We start from the raw sequence: 21,325 nt of genomic DNA on the forward strand, positions 1-21,325 counted from the left end.
TGGCACATAGAGAATACCCAATGAGCGTCTGTTATGAATGTCTGGGTTTTGTCTCAACAAATTTTCTTAAACTCCTCTTGCTAAGGTCACTGATGACTTCTGTGGTACATTTTTGGACGTTCTTCTTTGTAAATCTGCTGCAGTTGAGCACTGTCAAGCACTCTGTACTCTGTGCAACTTGCCCGTGGCTGACAGGGCAAGCTCTCCTAGTGTGCCTGCCTTTCTTCCTTTTCCTTGGTACCATCAAGAAGACTGTCCTGCTCTCTCTCTTTCCATCTACTTCCTAAAAACAAGACTTCTCTGCTCAGGTGTCCAGAGGCTCTTTAAATTCAAGTAGAAACAAAATTGATTCCCTTTCCTCTAAGCCTATTCCATTTCCTCCTCCTTTATAGCTTATCACGGCATATAGCCAATCTCCTAAATTACAGACTTAGGAATCTCTCTTTCTCAATTCCTTCCCCTCTGCCAGTGCCTTCATTCAGGCCTTATCTTTTTTTTTTTCTCCAGGCCTTTCTATCAGCCTTCTACTAACTGGATGTCTTGCCACAGATCTCTCCCACTCCGGTCCATTCTCCACACCATCCTCAGCACGTTCATTCTAAAAACATTTATAAATGTGTATGTGTATTTAAGCTCCACAAAAAGATCTCTGTGGGCTCCCTACTGCCTCGGAAATCAAGTTCAAACTCTACCCTGTTTATGCAAGGCCCTTCTCAACCTCTTCCCAACTCTCTTCTTTAGTCTTACTTTGTATTATTCTCCTAATAAATGAATGAGTAAATTGATGAGTAAGATACTCATCTCTAAAGTCATTTGAAATCGAGAACTATACCAAAATCATCTGGGTCATTTATGTTGCATTTCACAGTGCTTTTTCCACTGTTTTAAATAATAATTTATAATAAATAAATAGGCTCTGTTTGAAGGGACATCTAATCCTCCAGTTGGAGAAGACAAGTATCAGGGTAATACTTGACATTAAAACTGATTTTAAGTACTGGAAAACTAAGAGAGAAAATTAAAATTAAAAGTTCCATTTGGTCATGTGATGGTATCCCTAATTACATTATACTATGTCAACATTTACTATTTATGCCTAGTTACCATAAAGGGCCATTACATTTTTGCTTAGAATTAAATGTATCACCTTAATTAAAACTTTGGTTGTAAATTAACCTATTTGCCCCTATTCTCAGTCTTCACTGTACTTTGTGCTTATGGTGATCTGCTCAACCTTTGAAGAAGTAGAGGGAATTTTGCTTTAAAAATTTTCTCTTTATTTTCAGGGTTTGTCTCTTTTTGTTTTTATACCTTTAATCTATCTTCTTTCTTGGTACACACTAACCATGGCCATAGTAAAGGACACTAATTCTGTTGCTTCCACTTTTTCGAGTATTATATAGCTTCTAAAAATAATGGGTGTGAGGACTGTAAGAATATGGAAAACTGGCTATGATATATTAAATAAAAGCAAAAACCAAAATTGTGTGTAAACCAAGGCAAAAATATTTAGAATAAAACGCTGAAGGAAAATATTAAAATTAATGTAGTTTGTTATAGTTATGGGATTATGGGGAAGGGGTTATCTTTTTTCCATTTTTCCTGCATTTTCTATAATGTGGTTATATTAATTTTAAAATAAAAAAGTAAAAATCCAGACACCGTATTCTTTATCTTTTGCCACAAAATCTCTATTTCAGCCTCCTGGATTTTTGATCTCAATTTTCCTCCATCATCAAGATGCTCATAATACTGTACACTGTACCTGCACTGTCCAATGCAGTAGCCACTAGCTGCATATGGATACTGAGCACTTAAAATGTGACCAGTGAAAACAGAGATGTCCTAGAAGTAAAATATACACCAATTTCAAAGACTTGAAAAAAATAATGTAAACTACTCATTAATAATTTCTAAAATAACTATACATTGTTTAAGTGTGCTAGGGCTGCTGTAACCAAGTTCCACAGAGTGAGTGACTTTCACAACAAAAATTCATCTTTTCACAATTCTGGAAGCTGGAAGTCTGAGCTCAAGGTGTCAGCAGGGTAGAGTTCTTCTCCAGCCTCTCTCACTGGCTGGTAGATGGCTCTCTTCTCCCTGTGTCATCACATGGCCCTCACTCTGTGTGTGCCTGTGTCCAAATCTCCTTTCCTTATAAGCACACTGATCATACTGGATGAAAATACCACTAACAGACTCCTTTAATTATCTCTTTAGAGAGTCTGTCCCAAATACAGTCACATTGTGAGGTACTGGGAGTTAAGACAAATTTTGAATGGACACAATTCAGCCTATAACAGATGTCAACATGATAATATATTGGATATATTTGTTTAAATAAAACATTATTAAAATAAAAAAGGACTCTCACGAAGATCCTTATTGATGGTTACTCTGTCCTCTCATCTGAACATGGTCAGTGACTGTTAATTAAGAGAAAGTTTATAGAAAACAGAATAAGAAAACAATGCCCTGAAAATAGATCTCAGTGATGAATTTAATAGAAGAATATGAAATGATTAAACATACCATCTTTTAGTATAAAGAAATGATAATCTCAAGACATGATTCTATATGGACAGAGCAAAGGGAAGACAACCCAGTTCTCACATTGATCAAGGACAATTTTTACTGGATAGTTACTGAGTTTAACGAAGGTCACAGTTATCATTCCAGACTAATCATCAATGTATTCTGGAACTAGATATTAACTCTTCCTATAGCTTAAAAGTATAACTGAGGATGAGAAATGTTGCCATGGAACATTCCATGGAACATGAACTCAGACCTCTTTATTCTTTTTTTTGATATGTCTTTACTTCTTAGTAATAAAATTCCAACAAGAGTTTTAATTGTTTAATCATCTGCTTTTTTTCCCCTTCCACTCAGCATTGTTTGTAATGTTGTACTGAATCTGTTTGGGTTCTAGTAGTTTCTCTTGCTTCTGGTGGAAGGCACAGAGGAGGCACTATGTTCTAATATACATAAAATTCTTTTTTTAAAATATTTTTATTTATTTCTAGGAGAGAGAGAGACAGCGTGAGCAGGGGAGGGTCAGAGAGAGAGGGAGACACAGACTGTGAAATAGGCTCCAGGCTCTGAGCTGGCAGTCAGCACAGAATCCGACGCGGGGCTCGAACCCACGAACCGCGAAATCATGACCTAAGTGAAAGTCGGACGCTTAACCGACTAAGCCATCCAGGTGCCCCCATAAAATTCTAATAGATATATACTCTCTATAAAATATCTCACAATGTTAGAGGCCATCGTTCTGTTCCATTATTAATAGGTGTCTATTGAGAACACCTAGAATTAGAACAATCAGGAGAGATAGTGTTATGATTAGTCTGAAATGATGTGAGACCGAGATTTTGTTTACATTTCCTGATTCCCCCTGAAAAATCAGAAGGAAACATCCTGGATCAGCATCTTGGACTATGTCCTAGAATCTAAAACTATCTTTTCCTGCATATCACATAGCAACTGGGTCCTTTGAAAAAAGATTTCACTTAGAAATAAAAACAAATAAAAGCCATGCCTCTAATTTTTTAATATTAAAAGTTTATTTACATTTTTTTCTAATGTTTATTTATTTTTGAGACAGAGAGAGACAGAGCATGAGTGGGGGAGGGGCAGAGAGAGAGAGGGAGACACAGAATCAGAAGCAGGCTCCAGGCTCTGAGCTGTCAGCGCAGAGCCTGATGTAGGGCTTGAACTTGTCAACTGCAAAATCATGACCTCAGCCAAAGTCAGATGCCCAAACCACTGAGCCACCTAGGTACCCCAAAAGTTTAGTTTTTAAAGCAGAGAAAATAATATTTTTAAAAACATTTTAAAAATTGTATCCAGTCGGGGTGAGAGATAATTTTGTTTAATTTTTTAAATGTTTTATTTATTTCTGAGTGAGAGAGAGAGAGAGAGAGAGAGAGAAAGAGACAGCGTGAGCAGGGGAGGGTCAGAGAGAGAGGGGGAGACACAGAATCTGAAACAGGCTCCAGGCTCTGAGCTAGCTGTCAGCATAGAGCCTGACACGGGGCTCAAAGACACGAACCGTGAGATCACGACCTGAGCCGAAGTTGGACACTTAACTGACTGAGCCACCCAGATGCCCTGAGAGAGGTAACTTTTAACAGTCATTCAATAGGTAAGAATATTAGCAAGGTGAGGACATTTTCTATGAATCCTATTATTTCCTCTTTTATCCCCACATTCCCCATTTTCTAATTTCTTATTTTTTATTATATTTGAAAGCAGATCTCTAAATTAAGTGAATGGGATATGAATAGACACTTTTTCAAGGAAGACACATAAATTTCCAATAAGTACAAGAAAAAATATTCAAGATCATTAGTCATTAGGGAAATGCAAATCAAAATCACAAGGATACCACTTCCAACCTATTAGGACGGAGATACTATAAGACAGGTAATAACAAGTGTTGGCAAAGATGTGGAAAAATTGGAACCTCAATACACTCCTGGTAGGAATGTAAAAAGGTGCAGTCACTTTGAAAAACAGCCTTGCAGTACTTTGAAAAGTTAAACATAGAGTTACCGTATACCCTAGCAGTTCCACTCCTAGGTAGATATCCAAGATATGAAAAATATCCATATAAAAATTTGTACATGAATATTCACAGCAGCATTATTCCGAATATCTACAAAGTGGAAACACAGATGCTCACCAAATGATGAATGGATAAGCAAAACGTGTTTATCCATACAATGGGATATTATTCAGCAACAAAAAGGCATGAAGTACTGATATACGTCATAACACAGATAAACCTTGAAAACATTATGCTAGGGCAAAGAAACCAGTCACAAAAGAGTATATGATTCCATTTATATGAAATGTCTGGGGCAGGCAAATATATAGAGATAGGAAGCATGTTAGGGGTTGTCTAGAGCTGGGGAGCAGGTTGAGGGTAAATGTACGGGGAATGACTGGTAACAGAGACTGGGTTTCTTTTTGAAATGATAAAATATTCTAAGGCTGACTGTGGTAATGGTTGCATAATTACTTGAATATACTAAGAACCATTAACTTGTACATTTTAATAGGTAAATTATATCTTATTAAAACTATTCCCCCAAAGTTAAATGACCAGGTTACAGTGAGGTTTAAAGTTTGGATTAGACGATCTCTAATACCTTCAAAGTAAAACAAAAACAAAACAAAACTCCAAATGCTGATACTTTGCATATAGGTTATTTTCTCCAGAGGATAATCTTGGAGTATATGAAAATATACACAAGTCAGACAACTTCCAGTCTCTGATGTGATTCTCCTATTTTATGCTAGCATGGTGAGCGATCAATAAACAAAGACACTAAAGTCTAAGTCACAATAACAAGTTGCCTTTGTATTCTCCAGACTATAGCTCAAAACTTGGAAGACTCTGTCCACCTACCATATTTAATAAATTCAACAACCAGAGACAGGAGGCCCCATATATAATGTTTCATTGTGTGTGGGGCTATTTATATTTGATTATAATGATATGTTAAAATTTATCATGCCAGGTTGAAGGCTGAGCTATTTGTACTTTACTGATAGTTTTAAAACGAATGTTTGAGATATTAAAACTGTATATTAATTTCTCTCTCAAAACAATACTTATCTTACAGACTGATGGAACAGACTCCCTTTATGAGAATTATGAGAATAATTCTCTCCCAATTATGAGAATAAAAATCACCAGAACACTGATCTGTAACTAAGAACATCAACTGATCTTGATAGGATAAGGTGCCAACAAAAAAGCTAGGCAATACCACACGTGTCTGGAGCAAAGTTAGCAATACCAAGAGCCCACAGATGGTCCTTTAGGGGTGCTTGTGGTTGAAATACCAAAAGAAGTAGGGACCTAGGACCACCCACAAGGTAAAAGTAACATAGGACAAATCATACATGGGCATAAGTACTTTTAAGTTGGCAGTTGCCATGCCAATGCAAACATTACCTTACCACCCACCACATCATCAACAGATTTCAGTAAGTAACCAAGATGACAGAAAGCACTTATAGTGCTCTTTTCCTGAAAGTTAAAAGTGCTACTGTCATCCACTGATACTTTTCAAAATTCTTAAGTAATGGCTTGAATTCAGCTTTCAAGATATAGGTTCTCCTTACTCAACCCAAGAGCAATTCTTAACAGCGGNTCCATTGGTTAATAACACAGGAAAAAAAAAAAAAAAAAAAAAAAAAAAAAAAAGAAGACAGGGTGAGTTGTATCTCCCTCCTGGCAAGTGGTTGCTCCTTATGGTCAGTTATGAGCAGCAGGGAGAAATTCCTTGCTCCTCCTCCTTTGGCTGTCTTGCTGTTTGCAGGTCACACACCCCTCCCCACTGAAGAATAGTACATGTTGCATGTTATTCCATGCTAGTCGAGAATAAATTCTCTCCAAATAGCAACAAAATGCGAAAATTAAGTACAACTTCACTTCATGAAAGTCATTACGTACACCTAAAGAATTCTCCAAAACTCTGCAATGATATCTTTCCCATTTTGTTAATACTTAAATGTTCTCTTTTATGAAACAATGGTTATGGTAGTTGGGCAGTTTTATTTATGTTTTTACTTGATGCTATTAAAACTTGACTGCCCTGTGATGACCTCCCATTTTTAAAAAGTTGGCCAGCCCCTGAAGAGTCTGGGAGCTGCTCTTCCAGAAAACAACAAATGACTCTAATTTCACCACATCATTAAGACAACTAGTGAACGAGGGGAAAATGACTAGTGTCTTCCGCCTTTTTTCTCCCTATGGACTCTTTCCTTGTTTGCAAGGGTCCTCATGTCACTGTGAAGGCAGATCCTTGGGGTATTGAGGAAAAGATGTTCTTGGGAGCAGTCCAGCAGGAAGGTCTCAGGGGGCAAAGTCTCTAGGAGTTCTCATGAGCCAGGAAAAGTTAAGTCTACTCTATGACTTTCTGGTAATGACTAACGCTTATTTATTGCTTATTTATTTAAAAACGTCTAATTTCTGTTTTGTTCTATGCTATTTTATTCATTAACATACTAATTGAACAACAAAAAAATACTTTTCTGTCGGTATAGCCTGGTCTCTGTCCAAGGTGCTAAGGGTGTAAAGGTTAAGCCCTTAAATGGCTCAGTGTCTCACAATGAGAAAGTTAGCAAATAAACAATTACATTGTGACTGTCTGTAGGAGCATTTAGGTCTCACTGAGTAAGTGGAAGAAGCCTTCCCAGGGTGTAGAGGGGGACTTGATGAGGGTCTTAAAAAAAAAGAACACACTGCTCTTTAAAACTCCATGGTCAAAAGATAGCTCCAGACTGAAGAAACATTATTTACAACCGAGGAATAAACTAAAGATGTGTCGAGACAAAAAGGATCAGAAAATGGAGAAGCTTATAGCCTGTCTAAAGAATTTCCATTTCATCCCATATGTGAAGGTGAGCTACGGAAGGATGGTGACATGCCTACTGGAATGTGAGAAAGACTATTCTTGCTGTCAGCTGGAAGATGAAGCACAGAGGAAAGATGCTGCATGTTTGCAGAGCAGGTAGGCGCCTACAACACTAGTCCAGGTGAGAGATAATAAATATCTGGATTAGAACAGTAATGATGGTGAGCAGAGACTGGATAGCAGGCATATGAAATAGTAAGAACTAGACAGTGAGTAAAAATCCAAACTCACAACTTGTCCATAATAAATATCATCATAGGCTGTGCATGTTAATACTAACATAGTTCTCACAATCCTCTCCGTAGATAGCTGCACAGTCTCTAATAGTACTTTAAAACATGGAATTTCTCTTGCAGCCATAGAAGAGAGGGCAAACATTTGAGTAGATAAAACTATATCTACACTTGAAATATGCAACAGAGTCCCATCAAACTTAACACAGGAACTTACATTTTAGAGTGTTTTGCCAGAGGAAGGAGCTGAAGTATAGGCTACAAAGCATACTAACTTTTGATTTATTCCCTGAGTCCAGAGGAAGATAAAGGATAAAGGAGATAAAGGAGAGTTATGAGAGCTCTTTAACATTATGGGTTTTCTTTTGTTGTGGCTGTTGTTGTTTTTGTTTCTTTTTCTATCCCCCAACCTCCCTGAATTGAGGATAGGTAGATAATTTGCATTAGAAAGTAGATACAATGTCTCTCTGAGGGCAGTAAGAAGCCTAAGGCTCTAATGTTCTATAAATGCTTTAGAATTAGAGGGGTGCCTGGGTGTCTGAAGAGCATGTGACTCTTGATCTCAAGGTCATGAGTTTGAGCCCCATGGTTGGGGTTAGAAATTACAAAAAAAGGGAAAAAAAACCCCAACAAACTTAAAAAAAATAATATTCGAGTGATAATTAAAAGACCACAATGAAGATGTTAGTTTTGTATCTAAAGTTATGTGATTGTTTAGTTTTTGGATTTGAATTTGCTTTTCTTATTGAGGTAAAATTGACATATAACATTAGCTTTGGAAATACAACATAATGATTCAATATTTGCATATATTGTGAGATGATCACAATAAGTTTAGTTAACACCTGTCACCCCACACGGTTACATTTTTTTTCCTGTGATGAGAACTTTTAAGATCTACTCTCTTAGCAGCTTTCAAATATGCTTTTAAAAATGTTTAATTTTCAGAGAAAGAGAGAGAGACAGAGTGTGAGTGGGGGAGAGGCAGAGAGAGAAAGAGGCTCAGAATCCAAAGCAGGCTCTGGGTTCTGTGCTGATAGCTCAGAGCCCGAAATGGGGCTCGAACCCATGAACCACGAGCTCAGGATCTGAGCCAGAGTCGGACGCTTAAGCTACTGCTCCACCCAGGTGTCCCTCTCTTAGCAGCTTTCAAATTGCAAATCAGTATTATTAATTATAGTTACCATGCTGTATATTACTTCCTCATGACTTATTTATTTTATAACTGTAAGTTTGTAACATCTTCACCCATTTCACCCATCCCTCCCCCTCCCCCTTTCCAGCAACTACCAATTTGTTTTGTGTATCTCTGAAATTAGATTTGAATTTATTTTATATTACAACTTTTTGACCTGATAATAAGAGATGTTCATATCTGCTATAGAATATCTGAAAGACTAAAAAGAAGTTCAAGGGAAAATACAAAAGCTCTTACTATTTTATCACCAAAATTCCACCAATACTGGTAAGATTTTATTCCCAGATTTGTATTTCCTTGTATGAAGAGATTTGGAGTCATGCCATGGATATAATTTTGTAAACTATTTTTCCCATATAAAGCATTTCCCCAGGTAATAAAATGTTCCTGAAAGTTTAAAATTTTAATGGCTCCACTATATTTCATCTTATGGATATACCACAATTATTATGGTAAACCTCCTCATTTTGGACACTTAAGTTGCAATTTTTGCTACTATAAACAAACACAACAGTCAACATCCTTATTTATGTATAAATCACTTTATAAAACCGAAATAATTTCACTGAGAAAATCTGAGCAGTAAAACAATAAAAGGAATAAAAAAATGGGAAGGAACACTCTACACATAAGAATCACTCCATAAAAATAAATAGCAGAACAACAAACTTGTAGAAATGGTGGATTTTCTTCAACTTCAGGCAGTTTTTAGTATAAGCCCATTGAAACCGGTAATTGTGAAGTTGGTTATCTGTAGGGTCAAGATAGTTTTGCCATGTAATGTTTACTGACTGGCCATTTACTAATACTCTCAGTTCTCCTTGTTTATCATAGTGCTAGAAAGAACCTTAAAAGATAATCTAATCCACTGAGAGCTTTTTAGGGCTGTCTATTCCAAACTATCCCAGACAGATGGGAATCTACATTGTTTTTAAAGTTCTCTAGATAAGAAGATTCCATAACCTTTCTTGATAACCCATGTCAGAGTTTAAGAACCGTATTGTCAGGAAATTCTTCCTCTTATCTAACTTAAATCCCCCGTGTCTCAGTTTAAAACTATCCCCTTCCTCTGCCTTCTCCTCACCTAGAGGAGGATGGGGACCATCTGATCAGCACTCTTTACAGAGTAACTAATCACATAAACACCATTGGTAGAGGATTATTATGTTTCTTCTTTGTTTTCTCTTCCTTCGACTATATAAACTTAGTATCTTGAAGTTTTAGAATTTTAGGTCCTAAGTGACGAATTTACAAGCCATTTAATCATCTTCACAGCACTCTTTTTAAATGTCTCTACATTTTCCAAGTTTTGCATACCTCCAAGCATTGATGAAGGTACAAGGATGTAGATATCAGTAAAGGCTGTAGAAACAGAGGTCATCTTTCTAGAAGTCACTGCTTTCAGCAAGAAGGCACTTTGGGAGAGTTCACACTTGTTGGTACACAAAGATATTGGGGGATATTCACAACAGAGAAGAGGGTTGGCTATGTGGAACTACAGATTTTGTCTTTACAGCCTCTCAGACCTAAGTGGGATGATTGGCTTCTGCACCCTTAGGGCATCTTTGGCAGCAACTAAAAGCTGGACCCAGTTATTGCTGTTGACACCTTTGGTAGTACCACATCAAGCAGTTATTAATGGGAAAGCACATGGCCTTGGGGCCACCTTGGATGCCCCCAGGTGAAGAGACAAAATTTCAAAGGATGTAGAATCCATGAGGTTAGTGACTGAATGCCAGATATCTTGGTTGCCTCTGTCCACTGAGATTCAGTCACAGTTAAAAAAAAAAAATCTGTGAATTTAGCACGGAAAGGAGACAGATTTGAGTGTCATCAGTATGCTGACAGGTAACACGATAAGATAAAGTAATAACCTGGAAGTTAAGAGAGCTGTGTTCTGGCATTAGCGCTGTCCCTCAGTCATGATGTGACATTTCGATTCCTCTGGGTCCCTGCGCATAAAATGTAGTGAATTACAGAATCTTTTAAACTCTTCAGAAAAAGACTCTTCACAAATATAAGCTGCTATGGTAAGTACTGATGGAACAAAACATTAGGTTGTCATCATATGTAAGTAGGGAATTCTTCTCCTGTGCTCATTTAAGCATCGCACAGAAAAATTACGAGTTGAGTCAACACTTGATTATCAGTCTATGGGGATTATTCAGGAATAATTTAAAATTCTAACTCCTTCAACCAGAAACCTATGGGCTATCTTTCCTTTCCATCAGTGTATTAATGCTTTTGGAATGTACAACTAATTTTAATGTTTCCTAAGTTGAATAAAATGAGGAGGGAAAAAATAGCAGTTTAAAGGAATTCCATAGAGTTCCAGCCAAATAAAAGTAGATGGATGGATGGATGGATGGATGGATGGACAGATAAAGGTAGATGATCTCTTGTTTCGTTTGCTTTGCTGATTTTGTCACTGACTTCCTTCCACTGAGTACAGCCCACAAAAGTTGGCTGACCACTATGTTCATTTTCCTTCTAGCCTTTCCCAAAGAGACTAGAAAAATCCTATTTCAAACACTACTGAATTTGCACCCTGTGATTCATATGTGTGGTAATATAAATAAAGTCATTTTTCTTCAACAGAGTTTCTTAATTTATTCATCCAAAGACCATCTTAACTGCATCAATGTGAATAATAAAAGGAAAATAATAAATGACATGAGTAGTGATACACTGTGTTTGGAATGCCTATCCTTCTATAAAGATAAATGCCGGTGGTCTCTAACATATTAGGGCACAAAGATTAAGTCCCCAAGGAAGATACACTTAATAAAAGCAAACTATCATTAAGATTAAGTTTTTTTCCTCGAAAAGATATTAGTTTTTTTCCTTTCCTGCAGATTAAAAAAAAAGAAAAGAAAAGAAAAACAAAGTTCTTTGGTCAGATATGGCCCTGCTGTGATACTTGGAGGGCTAGGAGAAGGGAAGGAAAGTGGGGACTGTATCTGCAAATTGGTTTGATGCTATGTGGCAGCAAAGAATGTCACAACCTGCTAGGCCACAGCCGACTTCCTAAGAGAGGTCTCGAGGTGCAGAAGACGTAAAAACTACCAGTAGAGTGAGCAATCTTCCATGCTTCTTGAGAAATGATTACATAGGAGTAGGTACTATAATTAAACTAATTGTATGCCTCCATCAGTGTAGCCACGGCCACGTGACATTCCTACCTAGCCAGTAAGTGTCCTTGTTACCAGAGCCCAGGTTAAGTGTGGAGGGAACTCACGGCCCCCCTTGAGGCCTCTGTATGCTTCATTTAAGCATACTACAGTTGACAATAAAAATCACACTCTGCCTTGTAATACGATATTCAAGAGTTGCAAACAGAATGAGTCTTTGCAATTTTGAGAGGGCTAATGCCCTCACTTCCTTCACACAAATAAAAGATGGAGAGGATTAAAGTCTGGGAGATTACCAGCCCATTCCGAGCTTGTTTGACAGGCTGGAACCTGAGAACCTGACTGCATCAAAATGTAAAACAAATGCTGTTTGTCACCTGTAACAAGGAGGACTCAGATGTAATTTCTAGGCTTGAATAATAGGGGACAAAGAAAACAGTACCCTGGGGAGCGCCAGGTCTCTCATTTATGTCATGACTAACAGAAAAGAGATCTAAGAGGAGGAGATCCTGAAAATGAATGGTTCTCTAGGAAGTTCATACAGGAAATCACTAACCTATGGGATTTTAAAACCTTGAAGTCTGGTCTGAAGTTTAGTTTATTTAGCCTTGAATGACTATGAGTATCCTAACTCCCGAAATAAAGTCAATGGACCAATGGACGAATGAAAAACTTTCTTCCTTGCTCTGTTATCCTGGCGTGGCTGATTTGCTTGAAGATTTCTAAGAATTCCATATTTCAGCTCCGTATTAGGACTGACAGACGCATTCAACTTGCAAACAGGGAGTCTACGTCATGTTCATGACATGGGCTGGGAGATGGGAGAAGGAGGGGTTCCTGAAAGAGGCACATTTTCTTTCTTGCCCTTCCATAGGTGTCTCCCCCCACCCCCTCCCGCCCCACCAAGGCCGAGTTCTCACTTCTGTGCAAGTGTGCTTCTCTGCTTTCTTACAAAGAGAAATTGAGGATTTTACTGTGTTAGGCACCATCCTAAATGGTTTATATTCTTTACCTCACTTAACTTGACCCTTACCTTACTCATTTTACTTTGGCAGATCCTGGTACAGAAAAGGACCAGTCTTGGAAAAACTATGAAATTAGGTGGGCAGCCCTCTTCTCTCCAATGCTCACCTTGGTACTGCCTGGGCTTTCTGTCAAGGCATCCCACTATAGTGGCCCTTCAGGAAAAGGTTCTCTGTTCTGGAAGTTTTGTGATGCCCTGACATCTGTGAAATCCTTCTGAATTCCTAGTCCCCGAGGTCCCGGCTGAGCTTCAGGTAATCATAAGGCATAACAAGGTACACTGTTAGCTGTTGCCAAGGGCTCCTTGTATTCACTTCAGCAGGGAACACAGCCCCTTAACAGTACCTTCAGTTTCCTGGGCTGCAAGGAGAGGGCCCTGTGGAAATCCCAAGTACCAGAACTCTGGCAAGGGTTAGAGAGACTGCTGACTCCCCCAGTGTCAATCCTTGAAGGAAGCCTATTTCACCCATATGTATTTACAAGGAAGGTTCTAGACGTTTCTAATGCTGTCTTGAACATGGCCCAGCAGTGCACAGGAATCATAGCATTTTCTGAGAGAAGAGCGCCACCATCAGGAATAGAGCATAGAGGCACCGTGGAAAGGCGGAAGTCAGAAAAGCTGGCTTCTAATTTCAACACTGGGAAAGCACAGGCAGGCCTCTTATTCCCCGCTACTGTTTGTTTTCCCAATCTCAAAATACAATAATAACCCATTCTTGAATTTATGTCCTATAAACTAGCTCATGTGAGCTAATGAAGGTGACTACTTTGACAAGTTAAAAGTATATAAATGTAGGCTACTGATGTGACTAAAATTACAGATCTTGGTTATGTCTAATGGACTATGTACAAGATTATAAATGTCCAAATACAGATGACACAGAAAAAAAATCACAAAAGGGGTTGGGGTATTTTCCTTTATAACCTGAGCCTCTCAAGATGCTTTCTGAGGAACAGAATACACACTCTGTGCTGTGTCTACTTCATTATTGTCTGTTTACCTGAATTACGGCAGCATGACTGATTGAGACGAGACATAATGTTATTTAACTGTAAATTTGTTGCACAACCTATTGAACACGAAGTCAAAGTAAGTTATGATTGAACAATGGAAATAAATAGCTATAAATACAATGGCAATGTGAAAATCAAAACAAAGCAGACTATTATTTTATTCTGACATTAATTGTATAACAATACCTATATTTAAGGCTGTGACTCAATTTTGTGTGTCAAGTCAGAACAACAATTGATATAAAATATCTGAATCAGGAGTGGCTGCTTTTCATTGTCACCAGCTTCTTCTATTCAAGAATCTTTGTAAATAAATTTTGATGCTGCAAACATGCCCAAGGTCGTAGGATAGACAATGGTTATCCATAGCAAATGGGTTTAAATGCATTCAGAAAAGGTCTAGCTGCTTGAACCCCTCAAAAAGTTAGTACTCTAAAGATCACAATTCTTTGTCCCTCCAACGCTGAGATGCTAAGTGCCGCCAGATTGGGCACTAATTTAAGACAGAGTGAGACTGGCTTGAGGTGTGGGGAGGGCTAGGAAGATGGGTAGAGTCAACTAAAGGACACTACAGAGAATGTGTTTGGGAGATTAGTGGGTAAGAGAGAACTTGAAAGGAGAGAGTGGAAAGCAGTCATATAGAACAAACCTGATTCTATGTGGCCGTGACGTATGACATGCAGGAAGCAAAATAGGGCAATGGGTAATCTCTTGCACTCAGAAAAAGGATTGTTCTTCTAGTTAAACTAGTAAAGTTTACTTGCATTAGATGAGATTAGTTATCTGAAGATGTTACCTTAAGGAGCAGGATGAAATCCAGGGTCTAGAATTCTAATCAAGGTGTGTGTAGCTGGAATGTGGAAAGATGGTCGAGGCTTAATCAATGGTGTGGATAAACCTGAAGAGAGAAATAACGTGTTCTGCTGAAATCTATGCATGAGCGGGAGCAGAGAGTGGAATGGACAAAGAAGAATCCATCAGTGTGTCCTCGCTGCTGCCCAGAGGAAGAAGTGGTCAGGGTAAGTCTACAGCTTTTGGCCCAACTTGGCAGGTAAGTAGGTATATCTCCACGATGGGCACTTTATCTTATAGCATGCATCTGTCTCGAACTATATGGTGTGATGACATTAGATCTTCCATCTACCACCTTCTCTGGTCCCATGAGCTCCTGACTCTAAAATGGTTTGCTAACATACTCTCCTGCAGAGAAGAATGTGCAGGTAATCAAGAAAACCAAGTTCCCAGGTCTGGTTGGCAGTACGATATCTCACTGTAAATTAATACATTACATTGGCAATCTGCTTTATGCAGCAATTTCCTCTAAGATTTTTTTTTTCATTCCCTAGAACAGTTGTCCAAGTTATATCCGCCTAAGGAAACATGGACAAAATCAACTTTCTCAGTCTGCAAAACTGAGGTGATCCTGGGTTGGGATAGCAAAAAGGAGAAAAAAAAAAAAAAAAGGAGAAGAAAGGAATGAGGAAGGTATAGAAGACATATTAGAAAGACACAGTTATCACATATACTGGCACAAGAAAAAAAAAGATACCAATGAAACTGAGTACAGAATAATAAAACTGTACTAGACTCACGTATGTAGAAGAATATATACAACAATAATAAACAACGTTATTTACATGGATAAATAACAACAAGAGCTGAGTGCTTTCAGTATGCCTGGAACATCTCATTTCTTCCTCATTGTGACTTGGAGTCCTATTAAGTAGTTGCCTATGTCACAAAGCAGGCATGTGACAGAGCTGGGATTCAGTCAGGCCCCAGAGCCCACGCTCTTGACCACTGCACTGCATGTTGTCTCAGGGCATCACAATCCTCATGGAAATGCACAATGTTCTTCAGTGGCTGGTGCTGAGAAAACATCCTTATTACGTTAAGGGGAAAAAAAAATCAAGCTGGATTACTACATCCCTAGATTATGTTATAAACCACAAAGTAGAAAGTAAATAGATTAAAGACCAAAGTATGAAAGGTAAGCACATCAACCAAATAAAAGAAAATGGAGGGGAAATATCTTTGTGACCCAGGAGTGGGAAAAGATTTCTTAAGAGCCTAAAAGCCCAAATTGTAACTGGAATTGGTTATCATTGAAAATGATAGAGTGGACTGGACTAGTATAAAATTAAGGGTTTTTTAGCTTTATGAGGTATGTATACCAAAGGACCATGAATTAGTATAGGAGAACCCAAAAGAATAAAGAAGAAATCCAACAAAAAAAATGGACAAAGGATATAAATAAATAAATTACAGAATGAGAAGCCTTAAGAATTAGTAAGCATATAAAAAGATGGCCAAACTCCCTTGCAATGAGAGAAATCCATATTAAAACACAATGAAATACAACTTGATATGGATTAGAATGATAAAATTTAGAAAGATGGATAATAATACCAAATACAGGTGAAGACCTTAGGAGAGGGAAACATATATCAACACCGTGATTTTGGTGATGTTACCTGGCAGTACTTAGTAAAGAGTTCATTCAACGGCTCATGATTCTGAGCCAGAGAAATTTCCTCAGGTCATTAGAAGGTATGGAAGAGGATGTTTTTTACTACCATCGGGTGGGAAAGGGGGCTACCTAGATGTCCATCATTAGTGGATACAGAAGTAAAAGAATATACATACTATAAAATATAATTAAGGGAACAAATTAGATTGATATAGAATTATTTAAAATAGATATTAAAAACCGCTGGGTGGAAAAAAGCAAACAATGATATTTAGAGCAAAATATCATTTCTGTAAATTAAAAATAGCTAGACAAGACAAATTTAATCGTTTGTGGATACAGACTAAGCACTTTATAGTAAGTATGTGTGGAGGAGATGAGAACAGGGGTATGGACTGAAGATAAAAGGAGGGGAGAGAAACTCGAACAAGGACAGGGAGGTAAATGACAGAGATGTGAACTGAGGATTACTGTTCTGTCAACTCTTTGCATTCAGTCCAAAAAGAAGAAGAAAGAAAACTGAACACTTATGGAAGGACTCTAATGGAAATACATTACAGACAACCTCACCAGACTGGGGACATACATAATATTTCATGTCATTATCATGGAGGCAAGATATAATAGTGTTTAGAAAAATTCAAGTTATTTTCAAAATTTGTACTCTCTTAAAAGTAGAGCAACAGATGAAATATTAATTTGTTGACAATTTTGTCTTTCAGGAATTGGAGGGGTTAATGAGAGGAATTACCAACAAAGCGACATTGAAGTGATGGAAAACTTCAAAGCAAGTGCTACTTGGTGTTCCTAAGAGTCAGAAAAAGAACGGCTGGGTAGAGTCATTTCTAATCATTAAAGCTTACTAATCACAGATTCTATGAGCCACTCTGGGGGCTTCAGATTCCACAGGCCTAGGGAGGACCCAGACATTTTTTCTAATTTTAAAGCAAGCTGTGCCACCGACTATATTTCTCAAGATTTGAGGACTCAAAGTTCTGAAAGTTCAGAGGAAAAAATGATACGGTCCCATGACCAGAGTCTAAGACAAAAAGATGGCTTAAGGGTGAAGTGAGGAGATGCCCAATAATGAAACGTTGACAATAAAACTGAAAATTTAATATGGATGAGTTAAAATACAGTGGAGGATGTGGGGATGTAAATAATGGCATGTGGCTGATGGCAAAGGAAGGACACAACAGAGGAGAAAAAGCACACCATCAGAAACCGATGCAAAGAGGATTGGCTTAAGAACGGTGTCAGGAGGGGTTAAATCTGAGAATGAGCTCAAGCTTGAGAAAAATGCAGAGGACAATAAAAGGAATTGTTAACGTATGTTTAGAGTGAATGCAAGGAATGATTCACATTCCCCTTGGGGCAGATATTATAGTATTAGCAGATGATAGTAAAAGAGAACAGAAACTGTTAGCATTCTGTTTGCTCCCACCCTCCCTATCAGTGGGAATGATCTTCAAACCAAGCCACAAAACAACAGACGAAGAAGGAACTGAAGCCTGAGAGAGGTGACAAGACTACAAGGGAGCCTCTAGCTGCCTTATTTAGCTTCCTGTCTCCAGGCCCAAATGAACCTTATCCAAGTTCACTGAAGGAACTGGAAGACAGGACCATGGAACTTTTGTGGTGAGCTCAGAGGAAGCCTGGAAGACGCGGGGATTACAGAAGCGTAGGCCTAGACAAACAGCCCGAGTTTTAAGAGTGCTGGGGAGTGATTGGGGAGGGGAGGAGATACATTTTAAAAAATAGTGGAAGAGTGAATTTTAAGTTGCTGGATAAATCATTAAATAGATGGCTTATAGAAACTCAGGAGAAAAAGAATGAGAACAGGGTAATTACTAGGGACTAAAAAGGACTCACTAATAACAGCTTGTGCCAAACTCACCTCCTTTCTATTTCTGAAAGATTCACTGTAGGAGGTGAGAGATATTGGAATTGCTTTCAAAATTTCACTCAGTGATTTTGCTGTTCAGCCAGGTGTGGGGACATTGCTAAATAGGCATGAAGACCCCTCCAAAGCCAATGATCCAATTAGAGTATGATTTTTTTTTCAATGACATCACTGCATCTAGGGCTTCTTGTTTTATTTCTGTTTCTTCTACTTTAACTTTTCTTAAAACTTTCTAACATCTTTGACAAAAGAGGAACATTACACCATGGAGTCTTTTCCTTACTCTTTACTCTAACAACTACTAGAAATGCCATCTTCCTTCTCTGTTTGACTTTAGAACACTCTGCATAATTACAACCTATAATTTATTTTTTCAGAAAACTCTGAAATGTTTTTTTTTTCATTTCCACAGCTAAAGCTTTTCTTCAGAACTCCAGAATCTTTCACTTCACATACTTAACATTTTCTACTCTCCACTAGTATTTTTCTTTCTTTTTCTCTGCCATTAGGGGCTCAGCTAAAATAACCCTCTGGTTTCACTCAGGCAAGTTTTTCTACCTTTCATGAAACACACGTCTGTGCCCATCTCAGCCCTTTTTCTTCCCTAATTCCTATCCTCTGAGTTCTTTTAAAATTTTTAATGTTTATTCATTTTTGAGGGAGAGAGACAGTGAGAGCAGGGGAGGGGCAGAGAGAGAGGGAGACATGGAATTTGAAGCAGGCTCCAGGCTCTGAGCTGTCAGCACAGAACCCGATGCAGGGCTCGAACTCATAAGCTGTGAGATCATGATCTGAGCCAAAGTCAAGATGCTTAACTGACTGAGCTGCCCAGGCGCCCCCTGAGTTCTTAATATGGGTACACCAGAAAGTAACTCTACTTTTGTTCCAAACTGAATTCTACCCAGGAACTTTTTATGGAGTGTATTCTGTTCTCAATACCCAATCCAAAGTGTGTAAGACACATTTTGTCTTTAAATGCTTTACTATCACCAAAGAAGTCCAAATACATACATTTGAAACTAAGGACTAATAATGATTAAGTAGTAAAATACGTGCTTCCTTCCTCTTCCCCCTACACCATGACTAACATTTAGCAGGTACTTGATACTTTTGTTTTATCAATGAGTAAGTAAATAGATGAACACGTGTTGGTCCGCAGTCAGTATTACACGAGGCCGGAAAAGAAAAGATCACAGCGGAGTAGAGGTGCACAGCAGCCGTAGGATTATTACTCAAATAAATGTAATACTTCTACTTTTAGTCCAGGGGAAGAGAAGCTTTGCCCCCAGAAATTTCTTGTGTTTACTGTTAATGGAGTGATATTCTTTTATGTGTACACTCCCAATAAAGATAATATCCACATCAGTTTTAGAAATAATCCCAGCAAACACTTTCTCTATTACTGTCCTAATATATACTGTAAGATGGATAAAATATGAAGATACACAGTTTTTCAATTTTCTTCCTTGGATCTTTTTGCCAAACCATCCCAAGAGAGAACTGAGCAGTAATATAACGTTGTTTTTATTTTTATTATTATTATTCAGTAATATAAAGTTTGATAAGATTTCACTATCAAGGGATGGCAGGAGAAAGGGGAAGAGAAGGAACTTCCAGGCATCAGGCAAGAAGGGGCAGCTGTGTAGCTCAAGAGCTCTTGATGATTTCCTGCTGGCTCTTTGAAATGTCTGGGTAAGGATGCAAGTTATTTAGCAGAGAACTGGCATCTTCACCCACATCAAGTTTTCAGGATTGTTCAGCCACAATCCTTTTCTCAACATGAAAAGAGCAATCACTCCCTCTAAATGGTTGAAGCAATGTGTGAAGATTCAGGAGAAAGGATTTAATTGATCCTTTCAAAAATCCTAATTCTTGACACATGATCATATGCTGATCAGTATTAAATGCCTAAAGATTTAACGGAATCACTTTAGGCTTACCATTTTTTGCCTAATTTTCCCGTCTGCTAGTATCTTTGCAATCTGCTCTAATTTTTGTTTTATAGAGGGTATGCATCATGGTTTAAAGATTCTTATCCTAAAGAATTAATCACTTGCAAAAGATGGAAAAAATCCTACATAATTGGGAAAAATTGGCAAAACCTTAGTTTCTTAACTAAAACTGGCTACCTCTTTTGGGGGCCTCATGTAAAATGAAAATGTGCAGTCTGTTGTTCAAAGGTTATGAAGATTTTCAAGAGATCAACAGCAGAACATTGAGTGCAGTGTCTTGCATGTACACAATGTACACCTGTACACCTGCTCTGACGGTCTAGTGGAAGGGAGGCTCTTGGCCAATGGGAAAGACGAGACACATCAAGATGCAAAATATTTTCCCAAGAATCCAAGAATGTTCAACAATGACCCATTATATTTTACATCAAAGATAACTCCTTTTCTTTGGACCCTGAGTACACAGATCTGTCATTTTCTTATTCCTGTGCTGAATCTCTGGATTTTTTTCCATTTTAAAAGTTCTCACCTTACCCCCACTGTATCCCAGGAGATTAACCTCCTCTAACACTCTGTAGCCACCTTCCTTCCCATTCCAAATTCACAGCCAATCCAATCCTGCATAAGCTTCATTTCTAGAGTGTTCTAGAAGGAGCCCTGCCCAGTTCTAATATTTTTTGGTGGAGAGAGAGGGGATTATAATCTCTATAATAAGTCCCTCATTGGAAATATCACTGAATTCTCATAGCACCAGAAGATAACTGCCTGAAAGAAAGAGCCCTCATCAGAAAATAAAGATTTGAGTCCTACACTTTGGGCAAGTCACTAAGATTTCTGAATCCCAGCTTTCTCATCTGATAGACAAGAATACTGTATTCTTTATTGATCTCATTGAGGTAACACAAAAAGCAAGTGAGAGCGTGTTTATTAAAATGCTTTGTAACCTCTGGGGCACCTGGATGACATCT

General features: G+C 38.1%; 1 protein-coding gene and 1 long non-coding RNA gene across 5 annotated transcripts in view; one reads left to right on the forward strand and one right to left on the reverse strand.

The window, feature by feature from the left end:
* The window catches only part of PARD3B (par-3 family cell polarity regulator beta), a 997,354-nt gene that overhangs the window by 219,813 nt on the left and 756,216 nt on the right, over positions 1 to 21,325 (reverse strand). The window lies entirely within an intron of this gene.
* On the forward strand, positions 15,829 to 17,834 carry LOC144236539 (uncharacterized). The gene is made up of 2 exons (XR_013336601.1): positions 15,829 to 16,022; positions 17,225 to 17,834. It is a non-coding gene; the product is annotated as an uncharacterized LOC144236539 (long non-coding RNA).

Source organism: Crocuta crocuta, unplaced genomic scaffold, assembly GCF_008692635.1.
Source record: "Crocuta crocuta isolate KB4526 unplaced genomic scaffold, BGI_CrCroc_1.0 scaffold478, whole genome shotgun sequence".
Taxonomy (NCBI): Eukaryota; Metazoa; Chordata; class Mammalia; order Carnivora; family Hyaenidae; genus Crocuta; species Crocuta crocuta.